The sequence below is a fragment of the Schistocerca americana genome, chromosome 7 (assembly GCF_021461395.2).
Source record: "Schistocerca americana isolate TAMUIC-IGC-003095 chromosome 7, iqSchAmer2.1, whole genome shotgun sequence".
Taxonomy (NCBI): Eukaryota; Metazoa; Arthropoda; class Insecta; order Orthoptera; family Acrididae; genus Schistocerca; species Schistocerca americana.
This window is the reverse complement of record NC_060125.1, coordinates 47,767,005-47,794,873: the sequence shown is the minus strand read 5'-3', so window position 1 is coordinate 47,794,873 and position 27,869 is coordinate 47,767,005.

The following is a 27,869-nucleotide window of genomic DNA, read 5'->3' as shown; positions in this document are numbered from 1 at the left end:
TTTCCACCTGGCGCCTCAGTTGGAATAGCGTTCATGCTGGACGTGCAGACCGCGTGAGACGACGCTTCATCCAGTCCCAAACATGCTCAATGGGGGACAGATCCGGAGATCTTGCTGGCCAGGGTAGTTGACTTACACCTTCTAGAGCACGTTGGGTGGCACGGGATACATGCGGACGTGCATTGTCCTGTTGGAACAGCAAGTTCCCTTGGCGGTCTAGGAATGGTAGAACGATGGGTTCGATGACGGTTTGGATGTACCATGCACTATTCAGTGTCCCCTCGACGATCACCAGTGGTGTACGGCCAGTGTAGGAGATCGCTCCCCACACCATGATGCCGGGTGTTGGCCCTGTGTGCCTCGGTCGTATGCAGTCCTGATTGTGGCGCTCACCTGCACGGCGCCAAACACGCATACGACCATCATTGGCACCAAGGCAGAAGCGACTCTCATCGCTGAAGACGACACGTCTCCATTCGTCCCTCCATTCACGCCACTGGAGGCGGGCTGCACGATGTTGGGGCGTGAGCGAAAGACGGCCTAACGGTGTGCGGGACCATAGCCCAGCTTCATGGAGACGATTGCGAATGGTCCTCGGCGATACCCCAGGAGCAACAGTGTCCCTAATTTGCTGGGAAGTGGCGGTGCGGTCCCCTACGGCACTGCGTAGGATCCTACGGTCTTGGCGTGCATCCGTGCGTCGCTGCGGTCCGGTCCCAGGTCGACGGGCACGTGCACCTTCCGCCGACCACTGGCGACAACATCGATGTACTGTGGAGACCTCACGCCCCACGTGTTGAGCAATTCGGCGATACGTCCACCCGGCCTCCCGCATGCCCACTATACGCCCTCGCTCAAAGTCCATCAACTGCACATACGGTTCACGTCCACGCTGTCGCGGCGTGCTACCAGTGTTATAGACTGCGATGGAGCTCCGTATGCCACGGCAAACTGGCTGACACTGACGGCGGCGGTGCACAAATGCTGCGCAGCTAGCGCCATTCGACGGCCAACACCGCGGTTCCTGGTGTGTCCGCTGTGCCGTGCGTGTGATCATTGCTTGTACAGCCCTCTCGCAGTGTCCGGAGCAAGTATGGTGGGTCTGACACACCGGTGTCAATGTGTTATTTTTTCCATTTCCAGGAGTGTAATTTCTTGAAGTGCTTCAGCCAAGTCACCAGTAGATAGAGGAAGTTCAGGCTCAAGTATTCCAGTGGGGGAACCATTGTCTCTGAATTGGGGCATCTCCATCTAGCTATGTAGGAAGTTGACATGTTAAATCAATGTTTACTCACGTAAAAAAATTACAAGTAACCATTACCGTCATGAGTTCAGGAGGAGGGGTCAGTGGCACAAAGAGCGGTGGCACCAGCCAGGACTTGACGGATGAAGCTGGCCAGGATACTGGCGCTTACCTTCCTGACAGATCAACTGTAGAATCATTTTCTAAGTTGCCTAACCAAATTATGCATTTGTTTTTGGGCGTCTCCAATCCAGCAATTGACCATCAGCTCCAGATTGAAGAGCTATTACGGCTGACAGTCCGCTCTGAGATTCATGCAGAAACCTTGCAGGTCCCACACTCAGTTATATTGCGTTTATTATATCCTTTGTCCCGGCGTTCGCTTATTAGTGTACTTTCGGAAATACTTTGGGGACAGGGTACTCGAGGAGATCCGAGGACTCTTGTGATATAGTTAAAGTTATGCCTAACATTCTGAGATTTGACTTGGAATGTCTAATTCGGTTTACCTTTAAAAATTTGATAGTTTTCGCTATTCTTTCTTCGGCCATCAGGATACTTTCTTTCTTGTATAGGCGCTAGCAGCATGTTGATGTTCAAAATGTCTGTCATTTGCATAGGTTTCCAATTTATATTTTCTCTGAAATTTCAAAGTCAGATTACAAAAGAGTTGTTGCTTGCGGGATGATGCAGACACTCCAGGATCGTTTTAGTACTGGTGGGTTGGCCGGCTGGAGTAATACCGATTTTTTCATCACACATCACAGTTATCCTATTTTTGCAATAAGGGTCGGTGTTTTGTCTACCATAGTTAAAGCTAAGATTGCCTTATTTTTTTTCAGCTGCCTCTAACATGGTGATACAGACGCCAACCGATCACTGCCTCACCCGGCAACGGACATACTTGGATGTCAGTTTTTAGCTTTTATGTCAACTCTAAGAACAAGGCTGCCTCCTCCGCCATAAAGATGATCTTCATCACTGCATTCGCTGCGGATGAGGACTTCACCCTAACGCTGTAAAGTGATCGTCTCATGGTAGTGTCATCCAGGCCTGGTGATAAATGGTGTTTTATAGTCCTGTTAGTCCTAACCCTCATTCTTCACCTTCACTTGTGTGACAGGGCCCTGTGCTTGGAACGCCCAGTTTTACTCACTATATATCCCTATACACAGGGTGAGGAGAAATTCGCGCACTCGGGCTTCGCAGCGCGACTCCTCACATGCCAGCGATAAAAAAAATGCCTGTCACAAAATTTCGTCTGGCGAGTATATCCGGCAGAAAAACGACGTTAAAGAGTGGCAATCTGGCAACACTGTAACCACATATAAGGTTACTATATCTATCAGCACAAGCTAGTAGTGTTGTACAGTTGGTGCAGTGGCTAGAGTTTTGGGTTAGAATGCAGGAGGTCGATGGTTTGATCCTGGGTTGTGGCGCATGTTTTTTATTTGGTAAATGTAGTCCAGGTGGTACGGTATCTGGCATCTTAATGGTCAACAGCGATTGCAGTGGGTCCTCTAGAAAACAATTGCACTTACATGTTACAATCATAGAAATGGAAGTTCGTCAGCCCTTTCCACGTCGTAGGCATGAATTTAGTCACACCACTTCATCTACTAGATGCGAAACCTGTTTTCTTTGTGCCCTCCTATAATGGTCCCATAGATTAGTACCAACTATTATTTACTCCTCGATCAGGTTCATTACATTTCCTTAGGGCCTATGTTACCAGTAGAGCTAGTAACGTGCTTTGCTAATAATTTTCAAACTCGATTACTGTTTGTATGTGTTATCACCATGGTCCAACTAATTATGCCTTTCAACACTAAGTTTGGTAACCGCATGATGTTTAGTACACATCTCAATGCATTAATATTATTATTGTCATTATTATTCTATCGATGGGATTGTGGAAACCTCATGTCTATTACTGTTAGGGAAAGCGTAATTCGAAACCCAAAATTTCACAATTAGCTGTATTGGGATGAATCATGCAGAACAATATTTGTCAGAGGGTTAAGGCGCGTTAGGTAGAACAGCTCGCAGTACTGACAGCGTGTTTTCTCATCGTAAACCTCTAAACCAGTGTGGCATACTATGGCATACACCAATGATGAATACGTGGATATACTTCTGGTCCTTAGTGCATCTGACAACCGGTCTGGTATTGCCACTCATGAATATGCTGCTAGAAATCCTCGTCAACACCATCCAGATCAAAATGTGTTTCGTCGTCTGGAGCTACACCTTCGCGAGTCAGGTTCTCTCCTTCCACCACTGCGTGACAGAGGTCGTCCATGGACTTGCCATACTACAAAATTATTCTGGAGGTCATACACCAAGAACTTCAGCGAAGTACAAGTAGCGTAGCACGGCAGCTGTGTGTCTTGCGATGCACGGACGTTAACTTGCTGCACAAGCATGGGCTTCACTCCTATCATCATGCTTTCACACAACACCTGCATCCTGCAGATCACCATCAGTGGATGCAATTCTGTGAATGGTTCCAACAACAACAGGAAGCCAACTATGAATTCGTGAACACCATCGTATGATCGGATGAAGCAGAGGTGTCTTCAATCTGCACAATGCCCTCCATTGGTGTGTGGTTAACCCACACGTCACCCGCAACCTTGGATATCAAGTTTGCTTTTGTATCAATGTCTGAGCCTGAATACGGGGCAACAGGTGTTTGGGCCCCTACATGTTGCCTGATCGGTTGGCTACATGAAGGTAAACTATCTGCCTGATGAGCTGGAAGATGTTCCACTATATCTCTGGCAGAGGATATGGTTCCAAAATGATGGTGCACCTCCACACTCTGGAATTAACTTGCAACACTATTTCGACAGAACATTCACAGGAAAACAGCTCAGACGTGGAGGTCCAATTGTATGTCCACAACGTCCATGTGACCTAAATCCACTGGATTCCTTCCTGTGGGGATGCCTGAAGGGGCATGTACTCAACTCCATCGACGAATGTGCAAGAATTGGTCGTATGTGTCCATGCTGCTCTTGTTACTGTGGACAGCGCTGCTGCAAGGGAACCGGAGCTCTATGATCCAGCAGGTTGCGAAAGGTCTGGACATGCAGGGAGGTCGCTTTGAGAACTTGTTGTTCTGAGGATAACGTATTCTGTTGTGAAGGTCATGCAGTAATTAATAGGACATTATTATTGTCACTGGTTGCCATTATGTGCTCTGAACACTCGTATTACATGACAAGTAGATGTTGTGTTATTGTACTGTGCTGTCATCTTTAGACACTCGAAATTAATATTTCTTTTGTATCAACTGACTATTTCTTATTTGTCTAACCATGTATTTGTTATGTTCAGCGTTACAAAATGTTGTAAACTGAGGATACCTGTGATCTAAGAAATGGTGTATATTGCAGTATGAAATGTCAGATGAAATTAACAAATAAAAACAATGCGCCCCAACCCAGGATCGAACCATCGATCTCTTGCATGCTAACCCAAAACTCTATCCACTGAACCAACGGTACAGCACTACTGTCTGTGCTGACACAGATAATTAGCATGCATGTGATTAAATTGTTGCCAAATTGCCGCTCTTAAACGTCCTTTTTCTGCCGGATGTACTCGTTGGACGAAATTTTTTGACAGACACTTTTTTACCGCTGGCTTATGTGGAGTCACAGTGCGAAGCCCAAGTGCGCAAATTTCGCTTCACCCTGAATATCACAGGTCAACATAAGTGCGAGGTAAGCCACTGCAAATGTGGAATGCTGGCGTTTTGTATATATATATATATATATATATATATATATATATATATATATATACGCTTACCAGCGGTTGCAAAGTAGAATGGAGGCCACAGGGCCATAGAATCACTGAAAAGATTAATGCAGTGGTTAGCATGGCGTAAGTTACAGGCACAAGGGGCCCAATGGCCCAACCCAGTTATTATGAGTACATGACTTGGAGCGGCACGTTAGCAAAACAGAGGCGCCCACCCACGTAGAAATAGGTGCTGGTTTTCTAACAAGGGGGATTCAAGTGTGGCAGATCTCCTAGACAATGGGGCGTGTCACGACACCGGCTACACGCAGCCACAGATGGGACACCAGCGTTCCAGTCCACGGCGGGTCACTGGTCTGACCCTCTGAGGCCAACACGGAATCCGTAACCAGCCAGTGGTGGGCCACTCAATGGCTCGCTACTGCAGGCAGTCTTGTTGGCTCCCAACTCATGATGGAAGCATCCTGAGGGCCGCAGATTTGCCTGTCTGATCGCAGGCACTTGCTGTCGCTTGCAATCTTAACCATGACAACGAAGAAGCAGGCAGCGGGCCGCCCTCCAGCTCCCAGCAAGCGGCGCTGAGGCAATGGGGCGAAAGGCCTCTGAATCGGCTGCTGGCGTTTTCTGACACCGCGACTATACATGGTCGGCACGCCACAGTACGTCGTGCGGGTCATTGAGGTGGCCTTTCCATGACAAGCAGTTTTGCAGACAGCGAAGTGGCGCCCCCAACATCGGGGGTCCCTGTGATGCAGAGAGAGAGGAACACAGCACTGTAGCTGGGAATAATAAAACACTCTTAGATCACTGCCGCGTTTTAATATGGCGCCTCTTGACAGTTTCCATTCACATCCAACACTCCTCCAGTGTACAATTTTGGTAAACATTTTTGGAATACAGTGATCAATAGATTATTATATTTTGACTAAAGTTCAGTCTTGATCACACCATTTATGTTTCAATGATATAGGTAACCGGTTTCGGTTATTTTTACGTAACAATCATCAGACCCATGGCTCCCTTAGGATGGTAGGCCGAGCTCTCCTCAGCTGCTACGAAGTTAAAACTTTGGAACTGCGGACGAAAACGATATAAAGGAACTGAACAACAAGGTGGAAGCGGTGAGGCAACTTGCAGAGGAGAGTAGAGAGGTGGAAGCTTGGTACGCAACCCAGATAGGGACATTGGAAGGGGGAAGTCCTGAATAACACTGTTACTCCGCTCATTAGCTGGGCAAGTAGTGGAATACGCTAAGGTAATAAGGCTTAATAAATCGTAACATGGGAACCTTACAGGGGTGCCTGGAAGTCATAGATAGCAAGGTGGTGTTAACTAGACTTTGCATGGGGTAGCTGACAGTGTGTGGGATGTACAAGGAGTGATAACGAATCTGCGAGAAGCGCTGTATCATGCATTACGAGGCCAGATAAGTACCGACTTGCTACAGCCGGACAAATATTTACGCGGGTTGCGCAAGGCACAGGAGGAACTACCGTCAGGATTATATTTAAGTACGAAGTCTAGCGAGCAAAATTTGCCATTTTTATACCATGTTGCAACTGTAAAGGTAACAACCGACCACGAGTGTTTATTTTGATCCAATTCCTTGTTATGGGGAAAAACGCGAGGTTTCAATATTACACGGCCCACCCGTATCCAGTGAAGTGGGGAGCGTTGAGCAGGTTTGTAGAAGTAAAATCTGAGGAGGTATTACTGATCTCGGCAGTTAACAGACGGTACGCTGAGATAACAAGAGAGGAATTACAGAGCTGCCAGGATGATAAGCACCAATCCCGACACATGGATGGTACAGTTATTTTTAGTCAGGGGGAAAGAAGGGACATTGTGGAGCCAAAATTGAGCTTGCAACGGGTCGGGATGCACTGGACCTTCTCCGCCGACGAAAATTTGATAGTAGTAGCAAGTTGTTTTGAGCAGGGAGTATTTACAGAAGCGAAACGTACAGATCTCGAGGGGAGCGGAATTTTAATCAATGGAACTGGGTGTAACATAATAGGACCAACCTTTCATCTACCAGCATCAATTTCAGGAGTCACGCAATTGAATGTTACACAGTCACAGCTGCAATAACTAGAAGCCACTTTAGAGTTTTATCCAAGGCAGAATCTGACCTTGTTAAGTCAAACTCTGGAGTCTGGTCTGTTGAGATCCATAAACCAGTTCATTTCAGAGCAAGAGGGGTGCATATCAGTCGAACGGCTTGTGCAGCATGTCGCTCAATATAGGGAGAGGCAACGACAAATAACGATCGTTTTGAGCACCTCGGTGCCAAGTGCCATAACTTTAACTTTGTTGTGTGTTGTTTTCATTCTGATGAGGCGAAGAGCCAATTCCAAGAGCGAACCGACGGTAGTCCAAATCACGGTGGATTGGATACCGAGGGTGTAAGACGGGTAGGTAAGGTGTTGATGAAGCATTAAGTGGGGTGGTCATTCAGTAAGGAATTTTTACGTTTTCTCTCATGTCATGTGTTTTAAGGTGACTAGACCAAATCTAAATTTTCTAATAGTAGTAGTAAATATGTCATACGCACATGCCAACCCAAACAAGTTTAGGAATAGTTAGAGGTCGATCCGGGTACCTGGTCTTTCCGAAGGGGTGAATAATGTAATGGAAACCACCATTTAAGGTACGGAAAAGTGAGATTCGATGCAGTATTTCTGAGCACACAAGTTACAGCCAGGCACGGGCCTCTTGACAGTAAGTTACGGTCACCAGCGGTTGCAAAGCAGAATGGATGCCACAAGGCCGTAGAACCGCTGAAAAGAGTAAATGCAGCAATTTGCATGGCTCAAGTTTGAGGCAGAAAGGGTCCACTGGCCCAACCTAGGTGTTATGAGTACGTGACTCGGAGTGGTGCGTTAGAGAAACAGAGGCTCACAGCCACATATACATAGGTGCCAGTTTTCTAACGAGGGGGATTCAGGTGTGACAACTCTCCTGGATGGTGGGGCGTGTCACACCGCCGGCTACACGCAGCAGGAGGTGGGGCGCCAGTATTCCAGTCCTCGGCAGGTCACTGATTCGACCCTCTGAAGGCAATGCGGGGTCCATAGGCAGGCAGCGACCGGCCACTCGATGGCTTGCTACCGCAGGCGGTCTTGTTGGCTCCCAACACACGCCAGAGGCACTCTGAGGCGAGGGCAACAGATTTGGCTGTCAGATCGCAGGCGCTTGTTGTCGCCCGTGATCTAAACCACGACAGCGAAGAAGCCCACAGTGGGCCACCCGGTGGCTCCCAGCGAGTGACGCTGACGCTACGGGGATGAAGGCCACTGAGTCGGCTGCCGCCATTTCCTGATGTCGTCAAAACGCTGCGGCTGTACATGGCCTTCATGCCACAGTGTGTTGCATGGGTTGCTAAGGTAGCCCTTCCACACCAAGCCGTTTTGCACGCAGCGAGGTAGCGTCATCGGGCCGCACAGGACTAGCCGAGCGGTCTAGGGCGCTGCAGTCATGGACTGTGCGGCTGGTCCCGGCGGAGGTTCGAGTCCTCCCTCCTTCCTTAGGATAATTTAGGTTAAGTAGTGTGTAAGCTTAGGGACTGATGACCTTAGCAGTTAAGTCCCACAAGATTTCACACACATTTGAACATTTGAACAGCGACCTCGGCATTGCGGGACCCTATGACGCAGACAGAGGAAAACACGGCACTGTATCTGGGAATAAGAAATCACTTGAAGATCACAGCTGAGTTTTAATACGACGCATCCATCCATGACCTCCGTTCCTCCACCACATGCCACCATCTACATTGGCAGTGACAGCTACAATATACACAAGGGTTGGCACTTTAATAGTGGCAGCTATTTATTTACAACTCGTACAAAATAGATATGTCTTTGAAAGTTTTACTGACCTTCAAAGTAGTCACCAGCATTGTGTATAACCTGCTGCCAGTGATGTGGAAATCATAGGATACTTTTAGTAGTGCCAGTTGTGTTGACAGTACAAATGGCACAGTCTATTGCCTGACGAATTTGTAGCAGTTCTGAAGCAAATGTCGTGAAGTGTTTCCTTCATTTTAGAAATCGAGTTGAACTGACGAGGGCTTAAGTGAGGGAGTGCAGTAGGTGTATAGCACTTAGCAGCCCCATCAGTCAAACAAATCAGTAACCGCTTGCACTGTATATGCTTGAGTATTGTCCTGCAAAATGATGGTCATGTCCTGCAGAAAGTGTCATCACTTCTGTATCTAAGTTAGTCGTAGTTTGTGTTCCAAAAATGAACAGCATAGAGACAGAAGTGATGACACCTTCTGCAGGATGCCGAGCATCATTTTGCAGGACAATGGTCCACCATGTGCAGTGCAAGCTGTTACTGATTTGTTTGACTGATGGGGCTGCTAAGTGTTATACCACCTCCTGCACTCCCCTGATTCGATTTCTGAACTGAAGGAAACACTTCACGGCATTCGCCTCAGAACTGCTACAAATTTGCCGGGAAATAGACTGCGCCGCTCGAGCTGTCAACACAACTGGCACTGCTAAGACTATCCAACGACTTCCACATCGCTAGCAACGGGTTACACACAATGCTGGTGTCTACTTTGAAAGTCAGTAAAACTTTGAAAAACGTATCAATTTTGTAAGAGTTGAAAATAATTATTTTTCACTAGTAAATTTCCAACCCTCGCATACATACAGGGTGTCCCATTTATCTTAACTACGCTAAATAACTGTTTGTGCAGCTGCAGACTACTAAATGTTTCAAGCAAATGTTCTTTGGCCGTCAGGGGGACATCAATCAGCACGATTGCTTTCGTTGTAGTTTGTCTTTTCCAAAGCGGTATGACTTTTTTAAATGGCACCCTGTATTTTTTATTCGGTAATTCATTTCCTATCCTAAAGACCTATTCAAAAATGTATCACGGTGTACCAGTCACTGAAACACAACTTTATTAATTACATAACACAACACTGACTTTGCACCCGGGATCACAAACTCGTCCACTTGGCCAGCCGCTGTGGTCGAGCGGTTCTAGGCGCTTCAGTCCGGAAGCACGCGGCTGTTACGGTCGCAGGTTCGAATCCTGCCTCGGGCGTGGATGTGTGTGATGTCCTTAGGTTAGTTAGGTTTAAGTAGTTCAAAGTCTCAGGGACTGATGACCTACGATGTTAAGTCCCATAGTGCTTAGAGCCATTTGAACCATTTTTCGTCAACTTGCTGGTGTTGTCAGAAAAAAAAATGAAAACCAAGTAAAAAAATAACACAAAATTGAATTTGACTCACCTGTACCATTGCCCAGGAGTAGAAAATTCAAAGGTGCTCAAAGTGGTGACACTGGACACCGATTCACTTGTGCACTCGTTGAATGAAAGAATATTTATTGCTTCCAGTGTTGCCTGCTGAAGAGAATTACAAGCAAACACAATACGTTCCCGCATGTCCTCTGGAGTTGTTGCAATGTCGCAATTCCTCTGGAGTTCTTGAAATATCGCAATAGCCAACGTGTTTAATGCATCCCCAAAGAAAAAAGTCCAGAGGATTTAAATCAGGAGACCTAGCACGCCAAGAAACTGTTACTTCGCGGCCAATTCATGTCAGGATACCTTCGCTTCAGAACACGACGTGCACGCAAGGCATTATGTTCTGGACATCTATCGTGTTAATACCACGTAAGCATTCTGGTTCATAGTGGCACTTCATCCAGAAGAGAAGGAAGAACTCGTCTGAGGAAGATGGTATGCGCTGTGCCGTTTAGACAACCATTAATGAAATAAGAGCCAGTAATTGTAGTACCAAGCATCCCACATCAGACGTTAACTCTCCATTGCCGCTGATGTATCACCTGTCTAAGCCATTGTGGGTTGTCGTTGGGCCAATAACGCATGTTCCTTGTATTTCCTGTCCTTTGAGACGGAACATTCATTGGTAAATAGAACATTGGAGAAGAAGTTCGGGTTGGGGAGAATTTGCTGCTGTGCCCACTGACAGAACTGTACACGATTATGGAAATCACTCCCATGCAATTCTTTTTGATGTAGGTGTACATGGTAACGATGGAACCGGTGACGTGTTAGAATACGATGTACACTGGGTTTAGGAATGCCAATCTGTCGTGTGCTCACATGTGGATTCATAGCAATGGAGCGAGAACCGTAACTTCGGCAGCTTCGTCTGTGCGTGTGCTACGACGATTGCGTTGTCGTGGGTTGAAACTTCCCGTTTCCTGAAGCGTCGCAGCAAGATGAGAAAACATCCGTCGGGAAGGTCGGTTCTTGTCAGGATATCGCTCTTTCTACAGTTCCGCTGCGTGCGTAGCGTTTCGCTTACCTTCAACAACAACAACAACAACTACTACTGTACTAAATGCACCCGCACATAAGAAAACAGCATTGCAATTAATGTTCTGCTAACCCACATTCCCCATAGACGAGTAGCATTTGTACCTTCTCTTCGTTGGTGTACATTCTACTCACACAACTCTTCAACTGATGATATTTGACGGAATAATTGGTGTGCATTCTATTTATGTTTATATTTGTCCTCTATCAACGTCAGCACGTGGATGTGTTCCATTACCCCGAGTATCTGCACTAAGCGCTGGGAGCGCTTAATTAATAACGTTGTGTTTCAGTGAATGGTACACTGTGATACGTTTTTGAATAGGTCTTTAGGAGAGGAAATGAATTACCGGATAAAAATACAGGGTGCCATTTAAAAAAGTCATACCGCTGTTCATATCGTTGTAAAAAAAAGCTTCAAAGAAGGCAATTATGCTGATTGATGACCACCTGACGACTAAATACCGTTTACAAAGTTTATCGTTTCAGTACAGAACTCAATAGTTAAAACAGCTCCTTGGTTGAAAAAGAATTAATAGTATTATCCATGGAACAAAATTTCTTTTCAAGCTCTGTACCGTAATTTTCAGCAAACTTCTCTCCGTTATCTTTAACAGTTCGTGAAATAGACACACCAGTATGTATGTGAACTGTGAAGATAGGTGAAAATCTCTTATTTAATTTCTGCAACTGTTTAATCCTAGCCTTTCGTTAACTCAGTTAATGCCAGAGTACGTAGTCTACTCGTCTTGAATAGCGGAAATGGTTTGTCTAGTTCAACGTCCTCTTCGGGTCGGCCAGTGGAGAGGGGCGTTGTTCATACCACCCTGGCGATCAGATTTATGCACGTCCGGTCCGGAACAACGCCTCTTGCTTAAAAGCTTTTTCCCCACCGCTCGATGTGAAGGCGACTGCTATCAGGTTGAGCGCCTCAGCACACATCAGCGAGAAACGTCGATCTTTGCCCATATGTAAATTCTACTTTTTTTTGCACTGATGCCGTAGAGGTCTCGACTGCCATCGCTAAATGTGTCGAAAGCTTGGTTCATGACTGATTATGAGGCAGCTCATTCAAATTAGGTCCGCTTGCGGCCTTTAGGAGGCGCATAGCTGCGATTTGGCTGCTCCGATTTGCTTTCAGCGCGAATGAAGCTATCAAGTTTTTGCTGTCTGCTGCGCCGACTTTGTCTCAGCTCAAGTTAAGTGGTGCGGTGGCACACGATGGGAAGCAGGCTGCCTAGTGGAATTTTTCTCGCGCTAATTAGCTAAACGTAGCTCTCGTATAACAACCCAGTTGTGAGGATTGTTGGGTGCGCAGAGGAAAGACGCTGCTGCCATGAAAATTTCCTCAATGTCGAAACCAGTGTACTTCTCTGCCTCTCTCAAGAAACGCCCAGTAAGAGGGATACTGATTTCCTTTGCAGAGTCAAAATAATGTTCCGCGAACCACCAGGATCTAAGTTGGATTACGATTTAAATGAAACACTTTAACATTTTACTTTACTTTACTTCTCTGTATAACCACTATTCAGATTTAAGCATTTACCATGTATTGTAACCAGCTGACAAATCAGTTGTCCATAAAATCCTGCCGTCTGAGACAGTAGCTACACTATGTGATCAAAAGTATCCGGACACTCAATGAAACACACGTTTTTCATATCAGGTGCATTGTACTGCCACCTACTGGCAGCTAATCCATATCAGCGACCTCAGTAGTCATTAGACATCGTGAGACAGCAGAATGGGGCGCTCCGCGGAACTCACGGACTTCGAACGTGCTGCAGTCTGGAACCGCAAGACCGCTACGGTCGCAGGTTCGAATCCTGCCTCGGGCATGGATGTTTGTGATGTCCTTAGGTTAGGTAGGTTTAACTAGTTCTAAGTTCTAGGGGACTAATGACCTCAGCAGTTGTCCCATAGTGCTCAGAGCCATTTGAACTTCGAACGTGGTCAGGTGATGGGGTGTCACTTGTGTCACACGTCTGTACGCGAGATTTCCACACTCCTAAACATCTCTAGGTCCACTGTTTCCTGTGTGACAGTGTAGTGGAAACATGAAGGGACACGTACAGCACAAAAGTGTACAGGCCGACCTCGTCTGTTGACTGACAGAGACCGCCGACAGTTGAAGAGGGTCGTAATGTTGTATAATAGGCAGAGCATCACACAGGAATTCCGAACTGCATCAGGATCCACTGCAAGTACTATGGCAGATAGGCGGGAGGTGAGAAAACTTGGATTGCGTGGCTGCTCATAAGCCACACATCGCGCCGGTAAATGCCTAACGATGCCTCGCTTGGTGTAAGGAGCGTAAACATTGGACGATTGAACAGTGTAAAAACGTTGAGTGGAGTGACGAATCACGTGTGGGTACGGCGAATGCCCGGTCAAAGTCATCTGCCAGCGTGTGTATTGCCACCAGTCAAATTTGGAGGTGTGATGTAATGGTGCGGTCGTGTTTTTCATGGAGGGGGCTTGCACCCTTTGTTGTTTTGCTTGGCATTATCACAGCACACGCCTACTTTGATGTTTTAAGCACCGTCTTGTCTCCCGTTGTTGAAGAGCAATTCGGGGATGTCGATTGCATCTTTCAACACGATCGAGCAGCTGTTCATAATGCACGATCTGTGGCGGAGTGGTTGTACGACAATAACATTACTGTAATGGACTGTCCTGCACAGGTCCTGACCTGAATCCTATAGACCACCATTAAGATGTTTTGGAACGCCGACTTCGTGCCAGCCCTCACCGACCGACATCGATACCTCTCCTCAGTACAGCACTCCGTGAAGAATGGGCTGCTATTCGCAAAGAAACTTTCCAGCACATGATTGAACGTATGCCTGCGAGAGTGGAAGTTGTCATCAGGGCTAAGGGTGGGTCAACACAACACCATATTGAATTTCAGCGTCACCGATGGAGGGCATCACGAACTTGTAAGTCATTTTCAGCCGGGTGTCCGGATACTTTTGATCACATAGTATAGATTGCCGTAAAGCTTCGTGTGGGCTAGAATCTCTCCAATTTTATCTTCATAGTCTTTTCGAGAGACATTCATTCCTAGGAGGAAGCAATATACTCGTATTTGTTGACTCTTCCAGGAACTGCGACAACAGCATTGTAACTTCTCTGTAAACAACAGTTTTATCAGCGAAGGGCCTCATGTAACTTTCTATGTTGTTTACCATGGCACTTATTCATACTGTGAAAGCTAAAGTATCGGCGTGTAATACATTCTCTTGTGATACGCCAGAAGTAAATTTTTCGTCTAAAGCTTTCTCTCTGTTGAGTTCTGTTTTCTAGAAACGTGTAAGTCGAATCACACATCTGGTCTGCTATTCTGTGGGCTCGTATTTTGTTCATTAGACAGCATTACGGCACTATCGCGAATTCCTTGCGAAAGTGAAGAAACACAGCATCTACTAGGGCGCCAGTGTCTGTAGACTTCCGGGTCCGGTGAACGAATGGAACGAGCTGAGTTTTACACAGTCACTGTTTGCGAAACCCATGTCGATTCCTAATGACGACATTTCCGGCCTTCAGAAATAATACGCGGGCATTTTCCAAAATTCTACAACTGACCGATGTCAGAGAATTGGTCTCAGGTTTTGTGCGTCTCTTCGAGCACCCTACTTATAAACGGGAACAACCAATATTTTTTTTTCGAATCTTCAGGATCACTACGGACCTCAAGAGACCTACAGTACGCTGCACATACTCCATATTGTGTCCTTCCCTGTGCTACCGGTTCGGTTGCAGGTTCGAATCCTGCCTCGGGCATGGATGTGTGTGATGTCCTTAGGTTAGTTAGGTTTAAGAAGTTCTAAGTTCTAGGGGACTCATGACCTCAGAAGTTAAGTCACATTGTGCTCAGAGCCATTTGAACCATTTTGTTGGCCTTCCCTCTGTTCAACTATTTCAGGTGCTTTTCTATCCCATGAAAACTCATTTGAATATCAGCCATTCTTTCATTCGTGCAGAGATTTAAAGGAGGTACTACACTGCGGTCTTCCTCTGTGAAACAATTTATGAATAAAGACTTTTGGTATTTCGATCTTTCCTGAGTCGGCCTCCGTTTCAGTGCCATTGTGGTCACAGAGCGTCTTGTCAGATGGTTCAGGTCCCCTTATTGATTTATTTCGTTCTAAATAAAGTGATGCGATTTCGAAGTCAGTAGACTCATAATGAAAAGCAGGGCTAAATTCACGTGTCCCTCTGTTCTCTAAACCGCTTCTGGGAAGTGTAGAGATCTCAGGTACATCCGTCCGGTTTAGTAGCTATGGCATCATTTGTCGCATCCCGGCACCAAGCAATCGATATGTTAGTGTTGACGGCCACATCTGATGTCAGTGTAAAAGGGCCATGTTAACCGACAACGGACTCCAATGCCCGTCGCCAGATTCGAACGTGGGTTCTGTGCTAGGGGTGAGGGAGAGGATGGTGAAGGAGTGTCCACGGGTGGCTCCTGACGACAGAATAACAACATTTATTGATCAACTGTATATACACTGGTTGTAGGCCTTTTGGGCGATGTTTTCTTCCACTTGTAATATTCTTGGAGGCGACAGAGGTGATTGGCGGACGTTCGCACGCACGCCGGCTGCTGCGCTGGCTTAAGGGGAGGTGGAAGGCAAATGGACTTCAAAAATTCGATTTTTAGATTTTAGCATATTTGAAATGCCTGGTCTTTCCTGTTTTTGTTTTATATAAATACGACAATTTTTTTTGTGAGATACGATGGTTTTTCTGACGCTCTGTGCAATCTGGGGACGGTGACACAAGGCTTATGACCGGGTATGTGCAGACCAACCCTATGGTCCTAATATCACGATTTCTAAATTAGAGTGCATTGGGCGTGTGCAGAAGAGAATGAAGTCCAGGTTGAGAAGATTATTGAAAGAAAAGCCCAAAATAGTATTGGAAGATAGTAAGAAAGGTGGTAAAGGTCGCCTAACAAATGTTGAAGTAGATAGATTACAGAATTATTAGCGCTTCGCCATAAGAAGAAATGCAGGGAATTTAGAAAACATGAAAAAAGCTGTATGGGCTTTTTTCCATAAGCTTTCCACAAAAGAGAATCCAGTACACGGTCTTTGCCCAAATGATCCTGACACTTGGTGCAAGTACAGGAGAAGTGCCAGATATGATCACAAACACTTCTTACCTGCACGGCAATGAATGAAATTACACCCATATTTAGAGACCTTTGTAAAGATACATTGTTGAAGAAATGTCTTCAATGGGAAACCCAAAATTTTAATTAATGTGTGAATTCTGTCATTTGGAACGGGTTACCAAAAACTGTATTTGTTCAGCTTACGGCCCTCAAATTTTGGTGTTTATGATGCTATTTTATGCTTCAGTGATGGTGTCATTAGAAAACTGGGTGTTTTGGAATTATTGGGCGTAAAACCTAGTGTAAATACTGCAAAATCCTTGGTACAAATAGATAAAGAGAGAATCCACAAAGCAGATATTGCTAATTTAAAATGCACAAAAGAAGCCAGACAGAAAAGAAGAGGGACCAAGAGAATAAAAGAAGATCCGTATGATTCAGATGATGCTCAGTATGGTGCAAGAAAATATTAGTGGTAAGTAACTCTCATCAATGACTACACTAGAATGGCAATATTAAACTTAAAATTGATTTTTCTCAAAACTACATTTTTTTTTTTACTTTCAGGTACCATTATTTGACAAACTATTGGGGTTAGAAACATGAAATTAGGTCAATTTCTAGTGCAGATCGTAATAAGTTATTACAAATAAATTGAGAACCACCAAACAATCGTAAACTGTTTTGTAATAATTAATGTACAAAAAAGTAAAATTTTACTAGTGAAAGAATAATTTTTTTTTCATCAAAACCATTTTACTAGTAAAATTTTATAGTTTTATCACTTATAGTTCTTTTGAAAAGTGTACCTATATAAAGGGTAAAATAGCATTGGCAGAATAGGGATAAAAATTGCCCTCTGTCTCCCCTTAGTTCGAATCCGCTGCCTCTAGAGCGGCACTCCGGCCTTGCAGGGACTTACGACACGCCACGAGCCTCTGCTGTGGTGGCGGCAGGTGGACGTGGCATCGGGAAAGGACAGTGCCCTGTCTCAGAGAACATCCCCGGCGGCGGCTGTCTGGCTTCGGTGGACCAGGGTCCCCGGCTCCTACCCCGGTCACGGCATTCGTGGCGGCCGCGTCCCAGGACGATGATGACAGTGCGTTACCACTATGCACGGCAAGCGATGACTCCCTTGAGAGGCGGCTGCCCGTTGAAGGCCTCCTAGGCGACGACATGCACAACGAGGGCGACCAATGCGGTGGCAGTGATGACTCGAACTGGTGGCGGCGCTATGTGACACGGGGTCTGTGTCACTCCAACACCTCACGATGGACGAGGTTTACGAGCTGGCTGCTGGTCCTTAAATACGACTTTCTGCCGCTGATGTCTGGTGTTCTTCTTCCCCAGTAGGTCGGTGGAATATTCTGATGTTGCTCGGCTGGTGTAACTGACCCAATGTCGACACCCTGGCGTACGGCGAGCTGCTTCTGATCACGTCTTCTGCTGTGCAGCGAGCTGACTGTTGACACAGCTATCAGGAGAGACGACACACCAATCTTCCTGTCCTAGTCACTGCTACGTCTAAATCTACATCTACATTTACACTCCGCAAGCCACTCAATGGGGTGTGGCGGAGGGCACTTCACGTGCCACTGTCATTACCTTCCTTTCCTGTTCCAGTCGCGTATGGTTCGCGGGAAGAACCACTGCCGGAAAGCCTCTGTGCGCGCTCGAATCTCTCTTAATTTTACATTCGTGTTCTCCTCGGGAGTTATAAGTAGGGGGGAAGCAATATATTCGATACCTCATCCAGAAACGCATTCTCTCGAAACCTGGACAGCAAGCTATACCGCGATGCAGAGCGCCTCTCTTGCAGAGTCTGCCACTTGAGTTTGCTAAACATCTCCGTAGCGCTATCACGCTTACCAAATAACCCTGTGACGGAAAGTGCCGCTCTTTGTTGGATCTTCTCTATCTCCTCCGTCAACCCGATCTGGTACGGATCCCACACTAATGAGCAATACTCAAGTATAGGTCGAACGAGTGTTTTGTAAGCCACTTTCTTTTTTGATGGACTACATTTTCTAAGGACTATCCCAATGAATCTCAACCTGGTACCCGCTTTAGCAACAATTACTTTTATATCATCATTCCACTTCAAATCGTTCCGCACGCACACTCCCAGATATTTTACAGAAATAACTGCTACCAGTGTTTGTTCCGCTATCATATAATCATACAATAAAGGATCCTTCTTTCTATGTATTCGCAATACATTACATTTGTCTATGTTAAGGGGCAGTTGCCACTCCCTGCACCAAGTGCCTATCCGCTGCAGATCTTCCTATATTTCGCTGCAATTTTCTAATGATGCAACTTCTCTGTATAATACGGGTATTATTTGAAGTTTCTAGCTCAGAGACAATGCAATCGTTGGCACTTGTTCGGTCCCCTACTGAATCAGTGGCCACATTGCCGAAACATTTAATCAATGGCCTCTTGACCCAATTCGCTGGAGACATCCAATGCAACTACGTATGCCCAATACTAAATGAAATTCACTATTTGCGACATAGATAGGCTGTCTGTTTAACAATATTTACTGAAATAAGACATATGTAAAATTGCAACTCATCTACCAGATGCACATGTTCCAGCTGAGTAATGCTATCTTTTTCTGGATGAAGTCGCACTGCTCGTCAGTAGCGGCTGCTGGCAACCAAAGTTGCTGGTTCCTCCTCCTTCGATACTCCACCATTCCACCACCCTGCTGCTCTACTTCACTGCTCAGTGCTCTATTACTGATTTTACACAGCTCGCAGCGTCCGCCTCCGTAGCACAACGGTAGCGTTGCCGCCTACCGCGCAAGGGGGCCCGGGTTATACTCCTATCAGGGGACCGGGTGTTGTACGTCCTCCATAATAATTTTCATCATCATTGACACTCAAGTCGACGAAGTGGCAAGAACTAAACTGACTTGCAATACGGCGGCCGAACCCCGAAGGAGATTTCCCGGCCAATAAATGCCACACGATCATTTCATTTCAAACCGCCCATAGGTCTCTCTTTCTACTCACAAGAAGCGTCTTTTTCCACTCGGATCTGGTTGTACATGACCTGCTTCACTATCTTTCTCGAATAACTGCGATCGCCTTAACTACCATCTAATAGTCAACAGTCGTAATTGGATATTTCCTATCATCAACATGACCTTAATCCTCGGCTTACTTAATGTTTTGACGAGTGGGAGCCACATGCTGGCACTATGGCCGACCATCGAGAGATAACTTGCTTCCAGCTTTGTCCAGAGTGTTATCTGCAGCAAACGCACTGGCTACCTGGATGTCTCTTCCTGTACACACATACATGCCTACCAAGACATTTCGCAGGAAGCTGTTCCACTTTTACTCCGACTTACAAACACATTTTAAATTTGCAAACATTTTAAATCCAATGAAGATGCTAACATAAACAGAGAAAAATGTTCTGCATCGTACTTCAGTTGTGTCATCTTTCTTCATCAACTTTGGTACACGTTCTTCCCATATACAAAGAGAAGTGTGGTTCGTTAACGTTATTAGTTCAATGAAAATGCAATTCATGACGCAAAAGACGATTCAGAATCAGCCGGCCGAAGTGGCCGTGCGGTTAAAGGCGCTGCAGTCTGGAACCGCAAGACGCTGCGGTCGCAGGTTCGAATCCTGCCTCGGGCATGGATGTTTGTGGTGTCCTTAGGTTAGTTAGGTTTAACTAGTTCTAAGTTCTAGGGGACTAATGACCTCAGCAGTTGAGTCCCATAGTGCTCAGAGCCATTTGAACCATTTTTGAACGATTCAGAATCGGTCTGGAATCTACTTATGGGAAGAAAGTTGGATAAATTTGCATTGATTCAGAGGAAAATAGTCGAAAAATATACTAAATTTTGGACTAAGTAATTCTTTCACTGCCATACTGGGTTTCTTCTCCTTGTTCGTGTAGTGAAGATGACGTTTGTTATACATTCTGTTCTCTTAACACTGTCAAAAATTCTTTTTCTAGCTATAGGGTAGTAAATAGGAGCATTTGATGGTGGCGAAGATGTTTGTGAGTTGTGTGAAGGAGTGCTTTTAGAGAATTTAAGTTTGAATTTAACAGTCGTCGAATGACTGGGTAACACCAGACAACATATGCATTGTCATATAGGACATGGGACCCTACGAAATTTCTTTATTACATGATTTTATGAAATTGTGCTCAGCAAAGGACTCGTATAATTTTATTGTGAGGGTATCGTCCCGTATTTTACTGCGCCATTGGCGACCCTGGCTATAGTGGGTCGAATCGATAGCCTGGCTTACTACGACACTGCCACTCTGAATGGCCAGTGCCCCAGCTGCTGGTTGTAACAGATTGACTGTACACGTAAGGGTTGCAGCTAGAATTGTGTCACATCAGTCATCCTCGTGGTGTCTCTATTTAGACCTCACCCCACGTCTGCTGCAGATATCCTTCCTGCTGCACAAGATACTGTTTCGTCTTGGCTAAGTTTATGAACTGGTGCTGCAACTGTGACGAGCGTGCGAAAAAGTCGCCCACATATTTTTCTTCCAGAGCATGCCTTTTTATTGAGTAATGGACATCTTGGCGCACCTCTGATAACGTTTCACATGTGCTGTTACAGAATTAGAAATGAGTACTGGACACTCGTGAGCATTCATGATGTCGAATACAGTTTATAATCAGGTCTTGAATAACAACGTTCAAGATACGTTTTAACGTGGAAGATCGGAAAGGTAAGCACTGTTCAGCATCATTACGTTATGAACAACACCTGACGCTTCTTAATGAGGTCAATCACCTTCTCAAACACTAGGATTGAAAATACACATTCAAAGCAACGAATAGGTTTCTACCTGGAACTTGAACTGTACGGCAGCTGTGGGTGCACTCAACTATGGTTCATGACAACGTTACGACACGCCTCAAAACTGTGAACCCATTTTTACATCCGTGGCCGCACTCGGTAGTGACGGGCACCCAACTCCTTCTGCCACCACAAGAATTCTTTCAGTCTCGAGCGTTTCAACCAATCACAGTCCAGGAAAAGAGTTGTCTCGCATTATCGTGCTTTGTTCTGCCTGTGTTAAATGAGGACGCTGTTCCCAGGTGGGTTATGATGCCGTAAACTCGTTACCAAAACGACACTGCTGTCCTTTATCTATACAGTAGGTCTTCTGAAACATTCTTCCATATTATTATGTTTCAATGTCAGTTTCATGCAAGTGTTACACGTTTCTCCTTAATTTTTTTTCCTAAATAAGAAATTGTCAAACACAAAATCAAATTTGCAAAACAATCATGAACTGAGCCAGAAGCTCCATTATGAACTTACCTTCATTTCAAATCACTTATCTTACAAAATGCGTTAGCCTTAGGTCTGGCTCTCTTTGAAAATGGTAACTACTACTTCTCTCTTGTCTGAATATTATACATTCGCCTATGGGAATATTTTCCATCAAGGTTATTTAAGTGATATAGTGGTTTCTTTTCTGCGCTTTTCTTAAGAATTCTCCTCGAAGTTGAAACATTACAAATTAAAAGTCACTGTATAGTGATATATTATCTTATTCTTAAATCTCTGATATTGTTAATTGCAATCGTCCACCTCTGGTTATTCGGTGATTGCCGCCCATGTTAACCATTATCACTTCTCTCATTCTGCTTGGCATCCTTACATAATAACTATTCATTGGCTACATAAATAACAATCACTAAAATCTGTTTCGATTTTTCGACACTTTGGCAAGATTCACGTTCCACATGAATATTATTTCTGTTGAGAGGCAGCTGTTGCACAATGCCAGTGAAGGGCATGGTGCTATTGGTATCATAAGATTCTTCCCTGTATAATGCTATCACATTTCAGTGTTTCAGCTCTTCCAAATCTCTCTCCCTCTCTCTAAATTAGCTGAATCATTACAGCGTATTACATGTCACAAACATTATTACTGAGAAACAATTGATCACATTGTAATCCTGTAAGACAAAAGCGCATTCATCAAATATTCAAATGCTATGTTACTACCCTTGACATAGTTCTTAGACGTCATAAAATTTAGCTGTTGTTGTACTTTCACCCTTTTTGGGAATCAGCCTGTGTCTCCCATCTATGTGTTCTTTGTGAGTGTCGTCTCGGCGTGTTTGTTCATCCTAAGGTTAACCCCCGCTGATTTCGCATTCGCTTTTTTTGTATCACTGGTTGTGTACATGCTAATCTCACTAACACAACTCCCTTCCTTCCTCTCCTCTCTCAAAAACAGAGAGTTTGGTCAATACCCACTACCAATTTACATTTATGTGTTAAGAATCAATGTTATAATATTTCTTATTGCAACTGGAGCAACACATTGCATTCATTGCTGTGATATTTACTTATTAGTATATGCTTCCAGTTGAATGCAAACGTGTTATCCTCTGACAAAAAGATTTGTTTGTACTGCCAACTTTTGGTACTCAGTGACTACACTGTTTTATGACATACAATACAATGATTTACTACCTGTTTTGAAGATTGTACTTAATTTAGTTCATGTTGAGTATGGCTGTCTCACAATGTTGTTTGTCAACACGAAAGTGACAATCTATTTTCATGTTACATTGGGTTCTTTCCGCCACGTCTTATGTTTGCGTTAAAATACCATACTTTCATACGTTTATGGCATTATAATTACTGTTAAGTAATGATGATAAGGATTCTCATCATTGTAGCTTCCTATCTTTATGCATTGTGTTTTAATAAGAGAAGTACTTACAAGGTTATGTATTGCTTACTACTTTATTTATTCATATAACTTATGAAGTAATTACTTCTCTTACTCAATAGTTTTTTATTACATAGGGGTGCCTTTGCTGGTTACCGACCCAATAAATTACTTTTAAACATGTGCCCATTACCATTCGCCTACATTATTCAGTACTCTCTTACATAATTTCCACTACATCCTTTAATAATATGAACTGTATGCTTCAACATACTTACTACGCAGTGGCCAAGACAAAAGAAGCCCTTATACTGAACGTGATATTTGACGCTGAGTGTTTCCATTTCTTACCGCTAGGGCAGTGATTGAGCGGAATCGGGTGATGTCACCTTAAGTCGATCAGCGATTCAGTGATCAGTACTGCGTTTTCAGTATTCAGTTTGAAGGTTGTTATGAACAGAGTTATGCAGATTGCAGAATGTCTTTATCAGTCGAACAAAGAGTGTTTACCACTGAAACTGTTTTTGGATGTAAATCTTTAAAGCATGAAAATGAAAGGTTGACGACACAATATCCAGAGACAACTGCTGTGCAGAAAGTGATCATTACACGTAGAGCGACAGGTTCACTCGCTAACGCCAAACGTAACGTGTAAGGGAAGTTTGTTCACCAGATAATACCGATCGTGTTCATGAGGCTATAGTAAGAATTCCATGGAAATCTACTAGACGTCTGTCCTCCCAATTAAACATCAAACGAATATGATGAAGGTGATACATGTGTGAGCATGAGTGACGCAAGCATTAAAACCTTCGTATTATGGACAATGACAACACTATTGCAAATAGTTACTCACTCTTGTCGTTGATGGTTATCTGAATCCGTAACTTTATTTCAAATCGCGCCAAACATGGTTTCCCCTTAGTGGGTACGTAAACCCTCAAAACACACGCTGCTGCCCAACAGATATCTTAGGGAACTTGCTGAGGTGCCTTTGCATGATTTAAAAGTAGGAATTTGGCCTGCAGTTTAAGGCCAACGGATTGTAGGTCTCATTATCTTGAACAACATCGTTATCTCTTAGTTATATGAAACGAAATTGTAGAAACCGTTCACAGTGCAGCTAACCGATGAAGAACTGCAGTATGAGTTTTTGCAGCAAGATGACGTTATGGCGCATGCTTTACGGTTTTCAATATCATCCAGCTTGCGGACAAAAATATAGGCTTTCCGAAGGTTTATGGCCTCCCAGATCTCCCGATCTGTCTACCTGTGATTTTTATTTGGGGTGCAATATAAAGGGCGAAGCTTACAGTAATAACCGCATACAACTGAAGAGCGGAAAACAAACATTCGGAATGCGACTGTGGAAATCACTCCAAATGAATTGGCAAAAGTTTTCAGAAACATGTTGAAACATGTTGAGTTGTATATAGAAGTTTATGGCGAACAATTTCAGCACCTCCTGTGAACTGTTGACCTACTGAATGTCCAGTATGTTGTTCTTCATAGTAATAATTTAGTACTCTATATTCTGTATTTACGATAAACAAGATAATGGTATCTTTGTTGTTTATAAGGCATGGTGAGTCTGTTATTTTTACCACTCTATGTTATAACTTAGTTTCTTAACTTTATTAACAAAAGTTATAACTTAGTGTCTTAACTTTATTGACACAAGTACCAATTTTTTATTCATAAAGTTATTCACTTACCTATTGTTGACCTTTAACTCATACCCTTCAACTATACTGCCTATCACATTTACTTCTGTGTCATCAGACAACTTTAGAATATATTAAGTCTGCATAATATTAAATGAATTTTTGGTTATTATCTCACAGACAACATGGTAAAGCACATGGTATGTTGTTGTGGTACAGTCTGTCCAACCATGTAACTTTACAGGTACTCATCTATCAGCACCTTTTAAGTTATACATTGCATTATCTCTTACTTTATGACTATTCGTTCTTTCCACTGTATCCTCTTGTGTCTCAATCGAGGTTTGTAGTTTAAGAGATAGTTAGTGTTTGATTATCTTTATGCTTAAAAAGATTTATTAGCATAGTAGAAGCTTGTCTGGTGATATATGAAATGAAATGAAGGAATACCATCAATAAGTCAGGACTTTTGTAGTTCTCAGTTCCATTGTTTCTAAAATACAAACTTCCTGTTGTTTTACTGCGATCACTGCAATTTCTTTTTAAACCAAAACTGTCTTAATCCATCTACTTTGGTTTGATCCAGTGGAGAAAACTCTCATTCACAAGGGCTAGCAATATAGGCAAATTCGTAGGGTCCTTCATGTATCTTAATGTATTTTTTTTACATTTGCATTTATTTTGGAGTATTTGTGTCTAGTCTTAACTAGCACTATATCAGATAAATAAAAGTCACGTATCTGCTCTCTCTATGGTTCCTTAATGTTCTTTGTTTGCCTTATTTTGAATTCTTAATAGTGCCACGTTCCTTTCTTGATAGATTGTGAGATCTGGAGCCGAAAGGAAGAATACTAATTCTGTCATTAGCTGTTCTGGTTTCTTTCCCATTAATATTTCTAGTAGGGACATCCTTGTAGTTGATTTGGGTAATTCATTTATTTCCTCCTTGAAGTCTTGGATAAATCCATAAGGAACCAGCTGGACTGCTTTTTAGAACAGTAGACTCTCCATGGCTTATTTAATTATCTCATATTTTTTCTAAAGGAGTAGAAGAAGGATGACACAATATTTTCTTCCAAATATTACAGTGGAAATGAGAGTCATTATCATTTATGATGTGTAACTGCCTGCCTACAGCTAATTACATATTCAGTTTTCATTTTCTCAGATAATAGTATATATAATCTTGACATTTGTTCTAATTTTGTGAAACTGTAAATTTCTTCTTCTGGATATTAATTTAAGACCTTGATTTTCTGCCACTTATTGCCTATTTCCAACAATTTCCTAACCCTTTTCCCCCTATTGTAATATATACTACATTTCCTGAGCTTTTCAGTAAACTCCTTTGTCCCAAAGGGTCCATGGCTTAAATGTACATGTGAAATTAAGTTCTCTATCACATTTCCTGTCCAGCTTAACTCCTAATTACTGGAGTCAGGATCACTCCTTCGATACAAAATGCTATTGTTTACTAAATGAAATTTCCTCAGTTCCACTCCAGCTTAGTCCTCCCGTCATTCATTCACCATCTACGGCATTTCGTCTGCATTTTGCCCTCTACACATTTTTTTAACTACTTTGCTGAAGTTTCTTCTGACTCTACTCGTTTTATGTACAAAATATCTGATTTCTTGAAGTATTGTGTCAATAACACTAATGTCATTTAAACTCCTTGCCAAAGCAGATAAAGCAGCTGCAATATTATATTGTAACCATGCTATATAGGAAATATGGAAAGTATATTCCTATTTTGTCATTCCCCTACATCGTTGTAGCCTGCAGTATGACTAGTAGGCTGACGCTCTGTCATTGTTGTGTATATACATATTTCTACCTATAAGATAGTATCTAAATTCTGGAAAGCTAATACTATGGCCAAAGCTTCTTTTTCTGTCGCAGAGTGTCTGCTTGGTCTCTATTTAGGATACTGCTAAAGAAGCTGATTCTTTTTCTTTCTTGTACTATGATCTCAAACAGAATTGCGTCAGTCTCATACACGGACATATCTGTCCCTAAACAAAAACTCTGATTGCTCATTGTGTAACAATGTGATTGTTCAGAATTAAATCTCTTTAACTTCCTTAAATTGTTTCTTGCGTTCACTGGTCCATACCCAAACCACATGCTCCTTAGTTACATCCAACAATTCTTTTGAACTCAATATCTGATAACTCAGAAATCTGGTATAAAATTTCCAGAGGCCGAGAAACTCATTTATTTGCTTTCTGTACTTGGGTTTAGACAATTTCTAAGTAACTTCTGTATCCTCAGGATTTGGTCTTATTCCAAAAGCAGAAGTAATGCGTCCTATAAATCGAATTTCCTATTTCCCAAACTCAGGTACTTTTCAGATTTAGTCTAATACTCTTTTCCATAAACGCCACTAAAATTTCTTCCGCTATTTGGTAGTATTGATGCAACCTTTTTGTAGCCACCAGTATATTTTCTGCAGCTGTAAATTTGTATGTAACGGTTTGTCTTATATGGAAATGAAGGATGCATTTTACATTTTAAAGCCACGTGGTAATACCTTGAATTGATATCCTTGCTCCTCCACTTTTCCCTCCATAGATAAAGACTGTGTATTTCCTGCGCTCATCAAAGCTAGCTGTTAAATACGTGGTGGGTATTATTCCTGTATTATTAAAGTTCTGTACAGTTCCTGTAGCTCCTCTGATCGATATCTTTGTGGCACTATGATTTTGTTAACTCCTAGTGTAGGTCGCGCTGATCTACCTTTCCTTCTCAACCACCACAATCTGACCTGAATACTTACTTTGGACCATCGTTGTATTCCCCATTCAGTGATAGTTTTGATTTCATTTCAGTTGTCTTTTAGTGACTGGTATAGAATATGATTATATACTAGAAGCGGCATGGAGCATAAACTTAAGTTCATAATTTTTCACTGAGTGTTATTCTGGTGAATAATCCTCACAGAATTTCCATAATGTGGCTTTTAAGTCTTCTGACTCTATAAGACTCAACTCTTCCCTTTTACAGTCCTTTGATGGATCATCACAGTCTGTATCCCACCAACTCTACATCGAACTTCAGTCACCAATTCCACTTGGTTTT